Here is a 21,401-nt window from a genome sequence, read left to right as displayed (position 1 = left end):
TTGGATGACAGCCAATTTTGGATAGAAGCATTTAGTCACCATAAACAGCCTATTTCAAGAGGGTGAGAGAGGCAGTGGGAGCAAGAATGGCATTTGCATTCTTATCAAGAGATATAAAAAAGTGAGTAAGACCGCTTAGACGTTGATTCTGTCTGCACTGAAATAGATCCAGGAGCTGTCACACTAGCTGGGGGACAGGCATGAGAAATCTTATCCCCCGCGGAGTTATTTGTGAAAATTTCTGTAATTTTGTAGAGAGTTTCTTTTTACTGGGAGGTTAGAGAGAAAGATCAAATTCAGAAGAAGCCTTTGAGGAATTTCGGTACTAGAGAATTGCTTTAGTTTTCTTACTTTGTAACAGGCTCTATTTGGAGTGTGAACACTGAGTCACCTATGTTCCTTCCTCTAAAGCCTCTACAGCTGTAACGGATGCTGAGCTGAGAGCTCTGGCAATTCTGGTGAATGCTTCATTGCATCAGTACGGAGGTGTTTCTATGGGGTGGGACTGTATTTCAGGAGCTATGAGCTGAACCAGAAATAACCTATTACAATCAGCAGAATTGCTCTGGACTGAGTTCAGAATGGGAAACTCGGGGGAGAATACCTGGCTTATCTCTGAGTCTTTCTTGGTCCTCAGGCCCCTCTACGCACCTTCCATTAAGATGGAGTCGGTGCTTCCCACCCTTTCTGTTTTGTCTGACCAAACAAAGAGGAACACTGCCTGAGCTTCACCAAGAGGTCTCTTTATATTTAAGCAATTAGTCAAACACATGGCTGGGATCATGGTGACAACCCTGTAGTCCAAATGTACCAGCTTTGCTTCTCTCGGTGAGGAGATAACAACAGAGGCATCTGGATGTGCAGCATTCTATAAATCAAGACACAGTAAGTTATTCCACAGCAGGAAGAAGAGACAGAGATGGCACGTGGGACATATAAATATGCTAACAGAAAGGAAATCTTGGTGTTATGGTCTCAAATAGCACATACCTTTCCTGTCCAGCATCTCTTGCTGGTATCCCTACTAGACAACCATATCCTGATTGTGCTGGATTTTGGACTCTGGCATATGCTGACATCTGCAAAACAGCTTGAATGGAGCTGTCTGAATTATTTCTGGAGCCTTTTTTCCAGAAAGTAAGACTAAAGTCAACACAAATTAAACAGCACATCCAACTATAAAAAATGCTTTTGAAGATAAAGACGACCAGACTCACTTTGTTTCCACAATTTCAATAACAAATTGCACCAGCGCATCAGTCTGTATTTGATCCTGTAAGACTGAAGGTTTTCTCATGGCATTTGGCTCAGAGAGCTGGTACCCAAATTCCATTCCTTTCCCTTCCCTGGAGAAGCACAAAATGGAGCAGATATAATCTGTGTTTCCTCAGAGACATGGAGCCAGCACAACTAGCTCCAAATCCCTTTGCTACCAGTGTTGCAGAAGGTGAGAAAGGCAGATGGCTGAAACTCTCCAAGGTCATCCCCCACCTGCCTTATTTCACAGCCACAAGATGTTTTAAATTCAGCTAGGGTTAATAAAAGCACAAGGATAGGCTGAAATCTGGGAGCACTGACTAGTTGCTTTCTTTTGGATGTCCAGTACCATCTGAGCAAAGCAAACAACCTTGACCCGGGAGGTCAAGGGTTTCAGTCAACAGATGATTCATCAGACATCAACTCCCAAGACACTGCTAACAAGTACACAAAATCTGATCATGTATTCTGCGCAGGAACTTTGTGAAACATCCCCAGGTACAAACAGCATAGGCGAAGTGTGCACAGTCAAAGGTCTACACAGCTGATGAGTTTAAAATAGAAAGGCAGTTGTCTGCATCACGTACCTGGTACCATTGCAGAAGAATTCAAGTCCAACAGAAGCTTTAGAAAGACAAGGGACAAGCACACTTTGCAAGGGCAAAGGGTGGGCACCATGCACATCTGTCTGTATTTAATTGGGCCATTCTGCCCTGGCCAGAGTTTTGAGAAGGGAGGAATCAAATAATCTTCCAGCAGCCCTGTTCCCCTGTCAGACAGTGTTCCCAGCTGAGTATGACCCCCACTATTTGCTTGTCAGCAGCGAACCGACAGCTTCCCTGATGTCAATGTCAGGGAATGATTAGGACATACAGGTCCCTGATTAGCCACCTCTGCTTTTTAATTACACTGAAATAAAAATAGTTACCTGAAGAACTAGGAACAACAGCTCACAACAACCAGAGGAGATACCTCAGACCGATGTCCTCTTGAGAAAGAAGCAAATGATATTCAGAGGAAAAGCACAATAAGATCACCTTACAAATGCTTTAGAACAAAGTGAATCTCAGTTTGTGCACTGGATCAAATTTGTTCGATACACATATCCCCAGATTACATTTCCTTTATAAGCTAGATAATTATTTTAGACAGGTATGTTGCTGTCTGCACGGTTACACTTCCAATGGAAGTGACGTAATTTCAAACAAGACCTGCAACAGGTCTCCCCTCCCTTGTCAAATAAAAAGCAGACATTTCCAAGACAAGCAGTTGTAGATTGCTTCAAAGCTATGTTTTCCTGCTATGGTTCAGACCTGCTATGGTCCTCCTGTAAGAAGCAAGTGTGCAAAGGCAGCAAAGGGATAATCTTGTACTCTCTTCTTTACCTCTGCTAGCATGCAGGGATCAGGATTTAGTGGCTAAGTACCACTGTGTTTTAGATACATATAAGCCTAATTACATTAGATAGATACCCTCCCCGCTGGACAGCCATGCCCAGCCAGCTCCCGGCACTGTTACGAGAGCAGAGCACAGGGCTGATGGGAGGATCTGCCTTCCTGTGCCTCAGCCCAGCTCCAGTGATGCCTGTTCATTGCAGACCCTCTGCTGATCCTCACTGACCTGCCTCAGGTGCTTTGGACTCTCCTAAAACACACCTTAGCAATGAAGGCTGGATATCTGAAGGCAGCATGGATGGGGAGCTCAGCATACAGAAATGCAAAAGCCTGCACTGATGCTTGGTAGCATCATAGGAAACCACAACACTCCTCCTTCAGGGATATTAGCTCCTCAAAATGAGTAAGGATCTGAACAGAGAAATCAAAAACATGATGAAGGATTTAAAGTATCCCCTGATGGGTTTTTTTGCCCAAATTGTTGAATTCACAGAACAGATGTTTTATATAAAACTGGCTTTATTTTTAATTGGAGGAGATTATTCAAACTATGTCTAAGCCATATGGTCCTGTAAGTCTGACTCCCCTCTGCCATTGCTGGAGAGGCTAGCTTGGCATCCTTCTCCTTTTCCAAGTCGTTTCCTTTTCACAGATTTAATAGCTGCTATTTTTCTTTTTTATTGTTGGTCCCTAGGTCCCGTTATTATAAACCAGGGCCTTAGGCCCAAAATTAACTTAAAGGTGGATTTGGATAAGTTGCTTTTAATGATTTTCAGTAGTAGGTTGGTCTAATAGAACATAAAGGGAAATGCAGATTTGAGATGACAGAAAACCCATCGGGAGGAACGATGACAGTGAGTGGCGTTCATCTCCAAGCTGCCGAAGGAAGACCTGGTCCCAGCTGGCACGTTTTCCTGCCCCTTTCCTCTTGCAGATGTCACACTGCAGAGCGGGAATTTTCAGAAGGATTTAGTACATTCTAGAAAAATCAGGGCACGTTACCGACATGACTGTTAGATGGCGCTGGGTGCCAGGCAGGCTTCAGGCTGAATGAACGTGTGATGGCGAAGGGCATTGCCCTGCCCCAGCATCGCACTGGGTACGTGGCTGGGCTCAGCACAGCCTGGCCATCTAGACCTATTTCTATGGCACGCAATGCAGTCCATGAATTTTCATCAGTTGAGAGTAATAATGCTTCTGGTAAATTTAAATCCCACTTTTAAGAGGCTGGTGCTGCAATGTAAACTCTGGACAGTGTTTGGGTGAGGTGTTTGCAGTTAGTCTGATAGCAGTTGGAGGCAGCCCGGCAACCCCCCAGAGACTTCTCCCTCTCTTCCAAGCTGTTTTCTCTAATGCCTGTAGTTTACTGGTTGTTATACTAAAGTCTCATCCTAATGATATGCTCCAGCTCCGTGTTCCCATTAATGACCATATAAAAACAGGCCACTGCTGCAAAGAGGCTGCATGGGTGAACTCTGCTTGAAGCAATGCCCACTTTGAGAGGAGAGTTTGCAAAACTGTTGCATGCCCATACCCTCGGTCAGTGTTTGGCACTATGGAAAAAGGATCTTGAGGGAGATGGCTATTTGTGTTTGAGTCCTCCCTATTGCTTGCCTTGTCCATGGCACCCATCAAGCCTTTTCAGTATTGCTGCATGATCTTCAGCCATCACGACGGGTTGCAGCTTGAGTCCTAACAGTTAAATCCTGGGGCTTTCATTCTTCTCTCCATAATACTGCTATTTACTTGAGGTGACCTCATTTGCCAAGTGATGTAACAGGGTGCACAATCGAGCCTGGCACATCTAAGCAGTTGTTTTCAGTGGACACAGAAACAGCATTATGAAACAAAAATATCGCCTAAAACCTGAGCATACCAAGAGATTACAATGGCCTTTATGCAGATCAGCTTACCTAGAATAATGTTGAAAGGCCTTTGGCTGCAGTCGTATGCTTCCCCTTTTAAAATGAAAGACTATTGCTTGTACTACTGTAATGTGACTCCCAAAGGAACCAGCAGCTGCAGGTTTTGAATTTTATCATTCTTGGCCTCCCTGTTTGATAGAGTCGACTGGAGCATGCCCAGAGGACACTCCTCCCATAAAATTTTCTTCTTTAACTACAATAACAAAAAATGTTTGCACACTTTTTTTTCCTGTGTGTTTTGTTTTAGTTTCTAACAAAGTAATAAATTCTATTTCAAACAAGAATATAAATCTAAAGAGTTTGATAGTTGATCTGACTTGCTTTGTTTCAGCTGAAAGGAAATGTTCATTGACTTCGCTATTTACATTTGCTGTCATGTCACATTATTAGGGAGGGCTAAATACGGATCAATGAAGTCCAGCACAAACAAGTAGAAGATTGAGAGGAGCCTGAAAGAACTTGCTATGTTCATTTATCAAAGGATGAGCAGAATAATAAGGTCTATTGATAAGCACATTCCCAGCTCCTGCTTAATTTCTCTCACTGAAGACACTTCAGATAAAATACTCTGGCCCATGCAATCGCTGTTACATGTAAATGGTTCCCAGACGAATATGTTCATCTCTGTTCTTGCTAGACTCAGTTCAATCAATACTGAGGCCTCAATTTTCAAAGACAGATGTCTATGTTTACCCACAACACTCATGCATGTGTTCTTTTGTTCCCCAAAACCACATTTCTCTTTTGCATATAACACATGCAGAGGAAGGTGATACGAAATGAGCTTAAAACATCCTCAGGGTATTTGACAATGTGAAATGCAACAGTGTCCAGGATAAACAGATCTTGGTAGCTGAGTGTAAAATTTTCAGCATGATATCCAAGTGCAGTTAATGTTTGACATTACCATATCCAGTGCATCTCTAAAGCCATGTGGACAATGTGTTCAGGGAAGCTCAATTAGAGAGGTACTGCTGAGGATTTCAGAGCTACAGAGGAGGGGTAGAGTCTGAAGTCAGTGAAGTTCAGTGTGAATTGAACACTTCATTCCTTTGGGTTCCTTTGAAAATCATAGGCTAAATCTCTATCTTATCCTTAATTGGCAGGTATAAAGATATGTGCTCAGGGGAACTACATTTGGTTTTTTGCTAGTAACTGGGAAATCAGATAAACTGTGTAAGAAATTCTACTGCAGAAAGACAGTGAATCTGTAGAGTTTGACACTGGATCTGACTTGCTTTGTTTTAGCTGGAAGAGCAAGGCATTTTGTGGCAGCCTAGCTGCAGACAAGAGGGACAACAGGAGCGCATGCATGGAGGGATAGAGGCATTGGAAGAGCATAGGGCTGTGGCAGAACTGGGCCTGCAGGGACGGAGGACAGATGACAAAACAGGGGCCTGGGGGTGGACAAAAGAAGGTGGTGAATACCAGCAGCGGTAACTAACCAGGTCAATAAACAGCCCTCAGTGCTGATCAGCACTTGTAATGAAACCGAGCAATTCCCATACAAAACCCTACTTCACTTTGAGATAAAGTTTCTCAAACTGCATACTGAAGAATCCTAAAATGAAGAAAGAAATTATTAACATTTCCTGCACTTTCTTAAACTCTACTTAGTATTACTCTTAACATCCACAGCCTGCCTGCCATGCTTGTGTTTGTATGCTATTAACATCATATTATCACACCTACTTAAACTCAATCGCCAACAGGACACTTCCTTGGCTGAATATCTCCTTTTCCAGTCACAGAATTGTGTTCTCAATAAATTCCATTTCACTAATTCATTATTTCTTCATCTATGCAGTAAGATTTTTGGCATAAGCATCTGTTTCCTTTCATAAAATGCAAGCACATTTTGGACAAGTATGATAATGATAAATAATAAGTAAGCAATTTCCTTTATCCCAGGCAATACAGTAGCAGAGCTGTGTGTTCAAACCTCATTAACACCTACCCAATCTAAAGAAAAAACTGCTGAAATGCTCTTGTTGCCAGAATGAGTCCGAAGTGGAGGGAAAACATGCTTGAGCTAAAAGAGAATGAACTTAGCCTTTACTGTATGAAAAGGGATTTTACTGTTGCATCACCACACATAACACCCTAGTTTTGAGCTGGTGGCTCTTTCAATGATAAACTTCTGCAAGAAAATGATGAAAACACAATGTAAAACATCTTTCCTTCTCAGGGTTCACATGCAAGGCCTTAGCAAGTAGTGACCCTATTAAGAGCATGTACACAACTTACCACAGCCTGCACTGTTTCCTTCTTTCTGATTCCCCTTTCTGTCCCTCCAGCAAAAAAGGGACTCTTTATCACACTGTTTCATATTGTACCATAACTAAAGTCTGGATTGATCCAAGGTGCAGATAAATGACTTCACCTCTCCCCTCTATCAAAGGTATTTTTGTCAGTAATATTCACCGTTGAGGCATAGGAAAAAAGCAAAGAAAGTCTGAAACGTGAGTCTGAAAAGTCCCCGCAGAAAAGAGGAACTCAGGGGAAGCGGTACTCAGAGGTAGGCTCATTCTTGGCAGACAGACAGAGGGTTTTGGCCACTGCTGTACCACTGCCCAGCTGCAGCAGCAAGCTATCTCCTTCCCTTTGTGTGCTGAGAAGCTCCTGGGCTCCCCCAGGACAGCCTGCCCCGCTGCCCTGCTCCTGCTGGGGAAACTGGGCTGCTCCCCATGGAGGGCAGGGGCAGCAGGGGCCAGCTGTTGTTCCCGTACCCGGAGAGCTGGGCTGCGGCCGTTGGGGATGGGGAGCAGGAGACGTGGCAGTCCTCTGAGACAGGCTCCTTCCCTAAGGTTGCAGGTAACCTGCTTTCTATGCCTAATGTTGGAGAGAGTCGATATCAATCAAAATGGCCAAATCCTGAATGTTTTCAAAAACTCCTGGAGTTTGCTGCTCTTGAAAAAGTGAAGAGTGCTCTGTCAGCTGGAGCAGTACAGCCTTTCCATCCACTTTGCAGCTAGATGGGCTTTAAAGAACAGGCAATGACTGAGAAAAAAATCAGGAAAATGTTTTATTGCCAAAATTTTTCTCCTTTTTTAAAAAAAAAATCCCCAAATTGCAGAATTTGAAGAGACAGTTTAGCACAGAAAGCTTGAAAGAAAAGTAGAGGGGCAAAGGGACATTTCAGTATCCTAACAAATGTCTCTTTCATGCTCCCCCTGAATTTAGAGAGTTTGATGAAAGAGGCACAAACTGTAGGTCTAATTCAGGAGAGCACCCACACGTATGCAGAAGCTCAGTAAAAGTCAATAGGACTAGAATTGTAAATTGTGTTCTTTCGTGAGTCAGGACTGATGTGAGTACTTACAATCGGGACAAAACAAGAAGTAATCCATAAAAATGGAGAAGCATTTAAGTATGCGGTGAGACCATTTGATCACATGATTCTGCAGTATCTTATGGGGTGGGATGCTATTTTGTGTCTGGAGAGAGGGATGTGGGTCACTGAGAAATAAAACACTTGGTTCCATTCCCCAGTCTCTACTTATTTCCTCTGCGTTACACTGAGCACATGGCAACTTCATTACAGAGACCACAGCTGTGTCTCACGGATATTGATGATGAAGGCAAAAGGAGCACCTTCAAAACTAGACCATAGATTTTGCCATGTCTCGGTTTCCCTATCAGTGGTAGCAAGAACTTTGAGTCTCATTTCACGAATGTCTACAAAGCCTTTTTCTTGTCTTCCAGGCACAAAGTCCCAAATAAAATTAAATGATACTACAGAGACTTTAGATCACACAAAATATCTTTCTGTCAGACTGAAATCACCAGTAAGGAGTTTAAAAAGAGACGTAGAGGAGTGTACAACATTTTCCAAAGTGAAGCCTAAGAGAATTATAGTTCTTTGTAGATATTTCCAGAGTATTTATGCATACTGACCAAAATGGCAACAGTACTAACATAGCTAAACCTTATTTCTTTCATATGAAGGACGATTTCATCTTCTACAGAAAACAAAATGTTTATCACCCAGTTTTATTTTTTCTACCTCCTTGAAACTTGGCAGCCATTTGACATCATCCATCTCTATTAGGATGCCATGGGTTATCAACTGAACACTTATCTTAATTCATTGGTTATTTGGAAAATTACAATCCCAGATGGTTCTCTCTTGCAAAGATTTCTACAACTCACTGGCTCCACTACATACATTTGGTTTCTATTTGTATAGTAAATGTCATTTACATTGGTTGACTCCATTTTCCTTTTCTGATCACCGGATGTCATTTTATGCCATTCTTTTTCTCAGCCTTAGTTCCACTTTGCAACCCAATATAATTTAAATCATTATCCATATCATAGGCTTTTCTTCTCCTCTTACAAACTATATGATAGGGAATATTCAGTTTCATGCATAATGCTTAGCAATAACAAAGGCACACTTTAATTTACTAGAATTATTATGTAGTACCATAGACAAGAAATTCAACTAATGTAAATTCATCTTTTAGCCATGGTAACAGAAACTGCATCAACTATTGACACAGTGCAATTCTTTAACTGATTCAAAGTCTTCTGCAAACACATCATCTATTATTTTGCTAGTAAACATGAACAGTCCAGCAAAAGTGAACTGCTTTCTCTGCTAACACATTTTTCTTGTGAAAAGAAGTAAGCTTATTTTTAAAGGAATTTTTAAACATTTTTCAATTACTAAAAATGGGAAGGTAGTCACAAAAGCAACACTGAATGAAGTGAAAAAGTGATCTAATCTCACTTTACAAAAAGAAAAAGTAGCCAGTCAACAACACTAAACACGAAAGCATTACAGTAAAAAATTGGCAGGAAAACAGTCATTCCAAAAATGGGCTACAGCTTATTGCTATACATCTACAGCTATAGATGTTGCATAATAAATATAGGTTTGGTCTTCCCTTTTTATAGAAGTGTTTCTAAAAGGCTTCTTTGGTAAACACTAGCAAAACCTTTACTCTCAAGCAAAGCAAACACACTGAAGGCATTTGGTGCTCTTCTTTCGAGGTACAAGTCTGCTCTCACCACCCTCCAAAAGGATACCCAAAAGAGGAGGGTTTGTAGAATGGCACTGCTTGAGCAAATGCCTCGTAGCTGGATTTCTTCGTGGGTGAAAGCTCCAACACCACCTGGTCACAGTATGAATCTGCTACAGCTTAGGAAAACTGCCCTCGGACTTGAAAAACACTTTCTAAACCTTCACCCAAAGTTGTTTAGAATCAGGGATGGAAAATGTAAAAGCCAACATACCTTCCCCTCTGGCAGTTCAACAGGTGTGTGCTATATTAACTAACCCTGTCCCTGTGCCACTGCCACCTTGACGTCATTGTTACTGGGTTGACAAAAGGTTTCCATGACAAACGAGAAAGCTGATCTGTTATCTCCCCTTTGGAGGAAACTGAAATGCCCTCTCTCCCATATTCTGCTAGAACCGCCCATCTTGTTTTTGGCACGTAGCACAGAGGGTGCGTTTTTGTGATTGATTTAGCTTTCTCTCTGTTCTGGCAAAGAGAAGCCAAGTTGTTTGTTGTCTTTCCCCTAACTTAAAATAGAGGGTGTCACCCTCATCCTACTGCGATCCCACCCACCTCACCCACAGCACAATCTTCTTTGCAGGCATGTTGACTACTGTGCTAAGAAAGAGAACAGATAACACTGAAAGAGGACAAACTTTGAAGCAATGAACAAAAACACTATTAAGACATTTGATTCTCTTCTTGGTTATAATTTATTACTTCTACTAGCAGGCATGGCCCATAATAGTTAGCAGATGTTTGAAACAGCTCATTTTGAACTTTGCCTAAGATTAAAAAGAGATCCCGTAGTGTTTAAATAGCAGCTCCAGAATGAAATAAGGTGGCCTTCCTAATGTGACAGAAATGTTCATCCTAGCCTTAAAGAAGGAGGACTGTTTTACATTCTGTAAATACTGAGGAAGCTAAATTTCTGTGCACAGGCACCCACACATTATAAATTTTAACTGTGTCTAATTTGCAGCAATTGACATGGAATAACCCCAATGGAAAAAAGCTGGCCCAGCTGCCTGAACGCTTCTTAGGTTTTTGCTACAATTTACCCGAGGCCTACAGCTCACCACAAGCAGGAGAAGGCCGGACTAGTTTGGCCATGAACACCAGGTTAGCAAATTCGCAGGTCCAAATTTACTTAATATTATCATTGCTATTCTCACTGCACCAAGGGAGAACCTAGCAGTTTTCAAAGAGGATCGTGTCCTGGATATGGAAACAAACCCAAAGAATCTTCAAGGAGCGATAAAGTATGTTTCACTACAGCTGTGCATCCCCACCAGCCTTACTGCCATGCTGGCCCTGGCAGGGATTTCACCCTGTGCAGCAATGCAAATTTGCCCTTTATTTAAGCACTGGGCCTGATGCTGAATTCAATCTCATGGGCATAGTCCCTGTGAACCCTCTAGGACTACTGCTTCCCTTACCTCTCGTTTCCTACAATGATTAAACTTCAGCCAAAGGCTAACTAATTAACCGAAACAGATGGCTAAGCTTCTGATTTGAGGAAGTTAACATACAATTCCTCGTACTTGCAGGTTTCTCAATGGGCACAAACAGACATCTTATGTGGCAGACAGCCCCGATATGAAACAGATTTTGGAAGACCTGCTGTAGTGAACAAAGATGGCTCCAGCCTTTATGCATCTGGTTTGAGTTAATATTTTTATCCCCTTAGAATACACGAGATTTTTTCTTAAGCTAGGCTTTTCCTAGTACACATGTTTCTTCTGATTTTAGTAACATAAGGTTGTAATATACTGCTCTTGAACAGATGTGATTTTGGAGCCTATCCCGAGGAGTACTGCTCACCTTCAGAGGGAGGCAAACTCTAAACCAACTGTGTACTATTGTCTTTGGGGAAGACAAAATGCCTTTCTTCGACTCCTGTTAAGATAATTTTAAATCATGCTGCATGACAGCTGGTTACAACTAACGTGGCATGTAATATTAAAGATGTTATTACTGAATATGAAAATAGCTAACACTTTTGCAAATATAATCAACGTATTTAATTCATTGTCCCAGTGAGGTTCACAACTCTCAAGACCTTCAAACCAGTGCAGGACTTAAAAACATACACTTAACCTCAAGCCAGTGCTAACTCTATTCCTATTGAGCAGAGCACAGCATATGCTTAACATTAGGGGCATGTGCTTAATGGGCTCGTGAAACAAGTCCTGTTTTATGATTCAGCGCAAGCAATTTGCAGCTCTGTATTCATCTTCCTTACGACCAGTAACGTGCCCACAAAATTACGACAGGCCGGTGGCAGGAAACGGAGCGCTGGTCTCGTCAACGGGGCCATTAGGCTGAACGAGCGGGGCACACAGCACCAGCCCAGGACAAGCCAGCCCGCTCCAGCCCCAGTGGCAAGCCCTGGTCAATATGTTCAATTTACAACCAGAGAACAGGCAGAGGAAAACCACCCCAGCTAATTAAACACCGTAGCTATTTGGCATAAAGAAACTATATGCGGGAATAATATCCACCGATGGTTTTGCTACAGATTTACAATAACTCCACCACTCCCAGCAGGTGTCAACACTCCTGACTTGGAGAACACATCGCCTGCATGTATTTGTTATTTAATTACCATGATTTTCAGAAATTTGCTCTGCGGTGCTCAGAGCAGAGTCATTAATCTTCAGTAATCTCTTTGAGCAACAATTTCAACTTTTATGAGCCTGGAGCCCCTCTCTAAAGCAGCGGCTGTATTGTCTGAGCGCTGGATTTTATGCAAGGCAGTTGTCATGGCAACGTGATGGGGAGGGGAGAACCCAAACAATAACTGAGCATCAAAGAACTGTAAGTGCAAGGAAAATTCAGAACTAGACTCCATATTAGAGCTATAGGCTGTCCAAACTGCAGATTTTAAAGCTTAGAAGACTGGATATTATTATAAGCTCTCTTGGGGATGGCTGTATTCCAGTAATGCATTATCACTGATCTGTTCCCATTATAATCCATCCATTTCACTGAAAATGACATGTTTGTGAGGCAGTGGAAAAGCAATCTGAAGAGGAACAATTGCACATCTCTGCTTTTGGTAAAGAGAAAGAGGGAGGAGGAAAAAAAGGTTAGACTCAAAACTATATTTCAATAGCAAGCCCGGCTGTTGTAAAAATAATAATGGTCTTGGCTAGCCGCTTGTTGTGAAATAATGAACCTTCTGCACCTTTATAATATTATTGCAGGCATTCTATAGAGCCCCCTAATAAAAATGGATGGCTAACTAAATGAGAAAAGGCTGCTGCATTGTTTTATGAGGCAATAATCCAGTTCCAGAACACATAAATCGTAAACCCCAAACCAAAGAGTTTATACTAAGAACACAACACAACTTTATTGTTATTGTTACCCAGTTGCTCTGGTATATGCTGTTACAGATGTGTTTTCAAAATAATTAAAATCTTACAGTTAGCAACAGAGCAGAGCATAATTATGTCTCAAGAGTGCTGAATGCCCCAAGCTGTTATGAACTTTCATATAAGGAAGGTGCTTTTTTATGTTTGCATGGCTTGATTTGCTGCTTAAAGATGGGAACGTACAGATATGGAAGCTAAAATAACCTAGCAGAAGGCCACTGCCTGGGACATAGATGATCTTGGTTTTAACTTCAACTCTGCTTCTTGTCCAATGTTTAACCTGGACTGCTTCACTTTCCTATATCCCTTCTGTGGCTTGGAAACAGGGATAGTGCCAGCCAGTCATTTTTTCATGAGACCAAGTACAAGCTTGCATTTGAACTAATGGTTATTTTTTGCATGCAGAAACATGCAGTTTGGATTAGCACATTTCTAGCAAGGCAAAAGCCACCACAACTTTGGTTTAAATCACCAGTCTCCTCAAACCATTGCTAACCCCTGCACCTACAGGAGTGGCTGATATTCTTCCCTCCGTGACGATGAGATCTGCATGTATGAGGGCTTGCCCTGTTTACCTATGCCAAGGTTAGTAAGCTATTTGGATCAGCAGGCTGTTCTTTTTGCTCCTGACTGCTCGCTCAGCTGCAGGTATTGGTGGCATACTTTCGTTTTTTCAGCTTCTCATGGATAACTAGTATTCCCCATGGAGCAGAACCAGTGCAGGCCAGCTCCCCACAGAACTGGGCTGTGTGGTCAGTCTTCAGCTACAGTGGAAGCTTTTTCTGAGGGTCAAGCATCTATGAGGTCTCTCAGCCATGTGGATTCTCTAGTAATGCGTGTCCCTATAAATCTATGTGTTCATACTACTGCATTTCTCCTAATTAGAGCAGCTTCTGGTTCTCACTCCCTATCCTTATGCTGATGTCCACAGAAATTATTTTTGAGATCAGAAGCTTCTGTCAATTTCCTTGAAATTTGTCCAATGGGTGCCAAAGTTATTAGAGGGCAGAGCACAAACAGATGTGGAAAACACAAAAGAAAACCTTGCTTCCTTAGAAAATTAAGTTAAAAACTTTCTCCTGTCACAAGGGTAAGGACAAATCTCTTCAGGATTTCTCTACAAACTTGCCCGCCCAATAATAATTCTATTTATATCTATATCTGTCAGCTAGCCACTTTTCGATCCATTTAATACATGCCACATTTATCTTCTACTGTTCTGCTTTGTTAGTAAAAATATGATGTGGCCCAAATCAAATGCCCACAAAAGTCTATCCCTGAGACACTATTTCCTCTACTAGCTGAATTATAACCTCATAAAAAAATACCAAGCTAGTTTAATTTTATTTTCTATAAACAGGTGCTAACTGGCATTACTTACGTGAACCAGATTTAATCCATCGTTAACTCATGCTCTTTATTTATAGTTTTGTTGTTATTCCTGGAGTCAATATACCAGGTCTGCAATTCCATTGTATTAACTAAAAATGAGATGTAGCAGATTTTGAGAACTGCAATCTTTTCATCAAGTCACAGGTGAAATGGAATGATTTGACACTTATGAATCCTCTTATTTTTTTCATTTTTAGGTCAAATGCAATTTCTGAAGGTTTCTCAGGATCTTTTGTATTATTTATATCTCATGCAGGAACACAGTTACCCATTACTATGTCATTAGAAACCACATCAGCTTTGACTACTGTAGGTTAGACAATTCTTCTAGCATAAGAGACTCTGCTATGGGAACTTGAACAGAAATTGGAAAGCAACTACATAATGGACATGTTAATGCAGCTTATTTGTGACACAGATCCCTTGTCCCATTCCTTCTGCACAGGACCAAATGGTCCCATTACATTAACACCTTTAACACCTTTAAAAGCTGTCTTGCAACAGAGGTCAAGGATCACCTGTGCCTGACAGCTGAACTGTACTTTAATGTTAGCTGTGAACCCTAGAGACTGAAAATGACTCACGATGGGTATAATCTGAAGTTGCTCAATACAAGTGCAAGCATAGGTGCCCGTCTGTTTGCTTGCACACTGCAGTCATGTTTCACTAATGCTTCCTCTTTCTGCGACGTGCTAGAAACAACCTGTACAGCGTAAGGGTTGGAACAGTACTATCAGCGATTGCTCAACACAAACCATTTAGGGCTCTTTTTATAGCTTCAGGATAAGTGACTTCCACTTATACACTACTGTAGCTCTTCCACTGCCTATGAGGCAAGACAGTCTATGATATGATGGCTTGTTTTATTGTATCAATTTCTGATTCAGTATTCTTTGGCTTTACTGTAATCAATTGTCTGTGCATTTAGACATTTAAAGATGCTTCTTTCCCAATCTACTCTTAGCTGCCGCAGCAGTAATAACAAAGCATGATCTTGGACAGTTTGGCATGTGATTAATAACTGTTCGTGCTTTGGCAGTTTTAGCGTATGCTAATTGGACTAACAAGGTACTAAGTGCTCCAAGGTGTTATGAATCTGTTGTAAAATCAAAAGCTCTGCCATCAAAGTGCATTCATTACTCATGGTCTGTAATTTGCTTGCAGCGAGCCTGCTCCAAAAGACAGTATTCCAACCGCTTCTCCTACTCTTCTGCGAAAGACATTAGCACAACAGCACAAAATGCATCTTTAAGTGATACCGTCTCATTTCTGGAGAAGGAATCTCAGCCAACAGGCTCCCTGGTATCTTTGGAGGGTATTAGATTCCTCTTCAGCTGCAGCCAGACAATCAAGTCACAATGGGCCCCTTGCCAGGGTTGCTCTCACCAGGCTCCTCTCAGGCAAGCAAGACACACTTGGCCACCTGGGCACAGCCAGTCTCCCAGAGGACTGTGGACCTGGTGGGCTTTGCCCATCCCCCTGCTCTGTGAGGCACTCCCACCCGCTGCTTGGGGCTGTTCCACATGCCCTCGGTCCCTGTTCTTTTCCCCATTTCAGCCTCTAGGCTTTATTGCTGTTCCCATTCTTCTGCTCCTCACCTTTTGCTCTTTAGGCATGATTCTTCATTCCCACCTCTTGCTATGCAGTCACGCTGCCTGACAGTGTTTCTGATTTTCGCAAAATGCCAACCATGGCAGTCAGACCAAAGGGCTGTCACAAGTACCCTGTCCTCTCCATTTTACAGGTAATCTCAGACAAAACAGTCACATTACTGTTCAAATCTACAGAACAGACCAGAATGTCACAGTATCACTTGTTCCCACTGCCCATTTTGCTGAAACATGCCCAGTTTATCCACTGACGTGAGACAGGTTCACCTCATACCTTCTCCTCCTTCTGCTAGTTCTCTCTTACGAAAATTCACATCTCTTGTTGTCATTTTTGTGGAACTGAGCAACTCATTATTTACTGTCCTCCCTCTTCCTGTTCCTTTTCCTTTCCCATTAACACAAAAGCCTTACTCAACAATGACATTTAAGTTGACATTAATTTCTGCTGTGTTTGAAGTCAATAAAACAAGATAAACAATATATCTTTGCCTGATTACACTTTGCAACCAGAAAATCCCTGCCTGCAGGTACAACCAAGTCGTACTGACCTGAGTAACTGTGCCAATCATTTCATCCAGCCAAATCACTGAATGAAATTAAAACCAGATGGTGGGACTAAAGCACTTCATTGACTAATTGGCATCAGTGAACAAAGTTCCTAGCAACAAAGAGGTTGAATCTTACATCCTAGATGTATGCAGAAACGAAGGATAGGAAGTATCATTTTTTACTTCAAAAAACTGAAGATGGAGTAAACCACTGCACACTATGCAGCAGAGAGGAGAATAACACATGAATATGAGAGATCGGCTAAGGAAATGATCACCCAGTCAAGAGTTTGTTTGCATAAGACTTAATCACCCCAGAACACACTTTAGCGGAAGCTAGAGAGGAGTGTACAGAAGATGACTTGTTCCAAGGAATAGCTGACTGTAAATGGTAGCAACTCTCCATGCAATTAACAATCTTCAGTGGAAACAGGTATGGCAGCAGAAAGGAAATGTTTAATCTTTGGATTTAAAAACATGACTCTTCCTTGCTTGACTAAAAGATTAGTGTTGGCTCAATGACAATATCAGGCTCATAAAACTCTCCAGTTTCAAGCATAAAGGTTCAAAGCAATAACCTGCTTGAGAGGGGAGACAAATTCAGCTCCCACTAAAGTCAGTCCCCATACGCTTAAAGGGGACAGGGTTTGGCCTGGACTCATAACTGGTTTCCAAAAGCAGAGGTGGGAATGCACAGGTGTGATGGGCAGCTGAATCCAGACAACTCAAATGTGCACTTTTACACAACACTTTTACATGAGTGAGTTCTGTATTTGCTATATTGCAGTCGATGAAAAGAGAAAACATCTATTTTTCTGCACCAAAAAGATAACTGTGACCAGTCACACAATGGAAACGTGCCGCCCCTCAAACAGCTCCTGGAATAATCACTTGCGTTAGCACGTTACAGCAGCTCATAATGCTGGTTCTAACCTGGCAATGCAAAAAAGTAACTTGGCATACCGACCACAACTTAGCAAACAAAGCACAAAAGGTTCAAATCTGACTGACTTCAAAGGACAATAAATATATGCCTAGCACAGAGCTTATATTGTGCTGAATCAAAGCTACCATTCCCTCTCTCTGCCTGCTGCTCGTGAAATAGTTTGGTCACCTACCCTATGCGGTGAGTAGAGGATGTGCAATTCAAGCTCCACATCCAATTGCTGCTTCCAGCGACTTCTTCCCTCCTGCTCAGCCACCACAGCCCCCGTAACATGCCACTGGGCTATGCGGGGGGAACGGCTGCAGCTGGATAATCTAACACTCCTAACCTTTTTGGCTCCAGCAATTTAAAAGGAATGCTCACAATTTATTTAATCCTAAAATCCATCTTGTTGTAAGAGTTCATAGTCAGATAATGCTATGTATAACATTCCAAGCGCGGCACCATAAATAAGAAAGCATTTAAATAAAAGTGTTTGCAGCAAACGTTCAAATCCAGTTCCAAGATTCACTTCATTAAAAAACAAACCAATGTATTAATCTCCACTGCTGTATAAAGACATGAAAAACAGATTCCAAGAGCTTCTGAGCACCGCAAGCTGCTTCTGCATTTTGAAAAGAAGAAATAACATTAAATCAGCTTTTTAAAGGCTTCTCCTTCCTTTGCATGTTCTCATTCTTACAGAACATTTCATTTGTAACCTGGCATTCAGTCCCAGAGAGGTTTTTTTTTTTCCCAACTCAAAAATGCTTCCAGGAACAAAACAAGGTTCTTGCCACATTTATAGACTTCTGGTTAAATCTACAAAGTGTCAAACCAAGCCTTGCCCAGTGCTTTCTTAAGAACATAAAGTACCTGGTAAAAAAAAGTAGGACACGGCAAGTGATTCTCTCTCAACCCCCATGGTGGAGCAATGGTGGCTGGCAGCCTCTACAAACCTGACGGCCAAAGTGATTTGCTCTTCACACAGGTAAATGCAGGTAAGAGCATGACTTCAGCTCTGTCTCAAGCAGTAAGGCAAGAAACTTCATACAAAATTCTATCTTGATGAAAAACTTAACGTGGGTTTAAAAAACACCCCTCACAGTTCATTATCTATTGTTGACTATATTAAACACAGTTTGATTCACTGTTCATTGCCCTTCCTCCGACAAAGCAAACCAGAAAATCTATTTATAATTTTTGCTGTATGGGTCCCATGTTGTGTCACTGGCGTGGGATGCCAAGCCTCCCATCAGTTGCTCAAGATTCAGTAGGAGCACTCTCTTGTCCTGACTTGATAACCTTGGTGCTAGTTGCTTCCATAGCTGCTCGGGTCCAGTTACAGAAAGCTGAATCACTTCTTAATAAGGTTAAGCTTTAAATTAAATTAATCTTATTTGTCACTAAAATAAGATGCTTAACAAAATTGCTGAGTTGAAATTCCAGCCTGGAATGACTATGATCTTAGGAAAAAAAATATTTGGATCCAGAAATAATTCCGTGGCTCACCTTTAGCTTTTAATGGATCCTAAATACACTAACATTCCTTGAGCAATTAATTTGTTTCCAGACGGGGCAGCTATCTAATCCTTCCTAAAATGGGCCAAATTTCTCTCTCAAAACAGAAATGCAAACCCTGTCTGTGAAGGTTTGGCCTAACTAGAGTTTGAATAATGAAAACAGGTAAATTTGGCCAGCTAATTCAGACCAAACTGAAGGCAAGGAAGACAAGATGCACACAAATGACATTCTGAATTGTACCACCATACAGATGTCAGGAAAATCTCTGAACACGTACTGTCTGTTGGTGTCCCATAAGAAAGGGTGCCCAGTGGATTCGGCATGAAGTGGGACTGAAACAGAACTCTCCATGCTGGGGCAGCAGTGTGAGCTCTGGCAAATCACATCACTGCTCTTTGACTTGGTTTTCTCAGCCATAAAATGACACCGACTGCTTTGCAGTGACTGAGATCTACAAATACAGAATATAAGATAGACATGCCATGCAGTTGAAGCTAGTTGCTCTTTTGCAGCTTGCCTGAGTATTTGTTAGAACAGGATTTACCATCAAAATAGAACAAACAGCAAGTGAGACCTCTCCTGTTAGTGATGATAACGTGAAAAAGGTAAAAAGTCTTCCTAAATCTGCAATCATTCAGGACTCATTTAAAACTCACTAAACTGCTAATAGCTGCCATGATTTTATTTCATTTTCCTCAATCATATAGATGCTGCCTTGGGACACTCAGAATCACTCCTTTATTGTTCCCCATCGAGACTTTATCATAAGGATTTAAAATCACTTCTCTTTGCTAGATTTATTTTCTCCTCTACAGCACAAAGAAATTTAGCAAGAGACACTCAATCTGTTGTGATTAAAAAGAAAATCTAGAAAAGTGTTCTAGTTCTTGTGATGGTATTTTGTATTGTTTCTCATGAGGGAAATTATCTCCATTAATGGTGATTGCAAATCCCTGTGTACTGGGGACATTAGCTTCCCTTATGCTTGTTACTGAAATGAAAGAAGACAACTAAAATAATACGGAGCTGCTTTATAAAGCACTTATCCTATTAAGCCACTTAGCCTTAGTCTTTACATAGGGATGGGATGCCCAGAAGAATTCTTTGGGGAATTCATCAGATATAACATTAAGAAATGCAAAGGAAAGCCCTCATTCATTAGGATCAATTTTAGCAGTTACTATATTACTCCTATCAACAAAAATGCCAGGTTCACGCATGCTAGTGGCCACCTTTCAGATCTGCACCCTGGGAGGCACATCCTGGTTCTCCAGAAATGCAGCAGTGCTGCTCTTTCTCTCTCACAGCAACAAAGGACTGGGAAACAGCAGATGGAAAATAAGTTGTATATTTGTTTAGAAGACATCCGCTTTAGCCCAGCTCTTACTGAACTATTTTTATTCATTTATCACCCCCCTCACAGGGAAAGTGTTTTGTTCAAAGGCTGGAGGCAAATCCTGCTACTACTGAAACAAAACCCGGAGCAGCCGATGGATTCCTGAAGGGCTGGATGTGGTGCGGAGCTACAAGAGGCTCAGAGCCAGATATTCACCTGGTGCAGAGTGAGGTAGTTTCCTTGACCTGCTGAAGCAAACCTTACATTTCATTCTGTGTTCTTTTCATTTCTTCAAACGACTTATCTTTTCTGCCTTGCATCTCTGACCCTAGCAGCTGCCTAACTCGTTGCCACAGCTCTCATTGTCCCCTTCCTCCCTCTCTGCGGTACCACATAACTAATTGCATTTCAGCTTCAACAATGTTATCTTTTTTTGTGGAAACGAGCGGCCAAGTGCCCATAAATAACACAAAGGCATCACACAATGAGAAGGTCATAAAGGAGCGACTGGATGAGCTTGAGAAAGGGTTGATTTTTAAAGTCCTTTCTCAGTCCTCAAATTTCTCTCCTAGAAAGCTTGAAGGGCAGAGGTTTCATAAAGGCAAAAGGTACCAAAGGTTCAGTTGCCGGGGCGGGGGCAGCAGAACTTCAGGGTTGGAAGAGAGTTTCTGCAAAATAACTGCATGTAGCACTGAGACCAGGACCTCTGAAAGAATATGAAACCTCAGAGATTTCAAAAGACAACCCACAAAAACAACCACTGAAGGCCTGGTTCACACCTCCGCTATATTTCAGCCGCAGAGGGAGGAGGGATGCAGCCGTAGTCTGCTCAGCCACTGCAACAAAAGCCAGAAGGTGATTCATGAACCACAGCCCTCAGCCCCTAACCTGTACCCTGCAGTCAGCAGCTGTTTAAGCCAGTACAAAGCTGGGGGAAGGTGTCCCCTGCTGGGTCTGCTGCTGGGGAGGTATGGGGGTAGCAGAGACAGGGTGCCGTCAGCCTTTCAAGTGCCCCAGCACACACTGGCAGCCTGCACAGTGGAGGATCCTCCGTGACGTGCAGTGCCTAGCTGTGAAGGCAAAGACCGGCCAGCTGAACGCCAC

At 42.0% G+C, this 21,401-nt stretch overlaps 1 protein-coding gene across 15 annotated transcripts in view; it reads right to left on the bottom strand.

Annotated features, from left to right (window-relative positions):
• KALRN (kalirin RhoGEF kinase) overlaps positions 1–21,401 on the bottom strand; it is a 532,819-nt gene that overhangs the window by 108,466 nt on the left and 402,952 nt on the right. The window contains exon 1 of one of the 15 annotated variants that reach the window (XM_041124237.1): positions 17,631–17,694. The exons of the other annotated variants lie outside the window; for them this stretch is intronic. The gene's annotated coding sequence lies outside the window, so the exon portion shown is untranslated. Of the gene's footprint in view, positions 1–17,630; positions 17,695–21,401 lie in introns of those variants that run through there. 15 annotated transcript variants of the gene reach the window in all.

The sequence above is a fragment of the Aquila chrysaetos genome, chromosome 6 (genome assembly GCF_900496995.4).
Source record: "Aquila chrysaetos chrysaetos chromosome 6, bAquChr1.4, whole genome shotgun sequence".
NCBI lineage: Eukaryota > Metazoa > Chordata > Aves > Accipitriformes > Accipitridae > Aquila > Aquila chrysaetos.
Note: the sequence above shows the minus strand (reverse complement) of the source record. Positions and strands in the feature narration are given on the sequence as shown.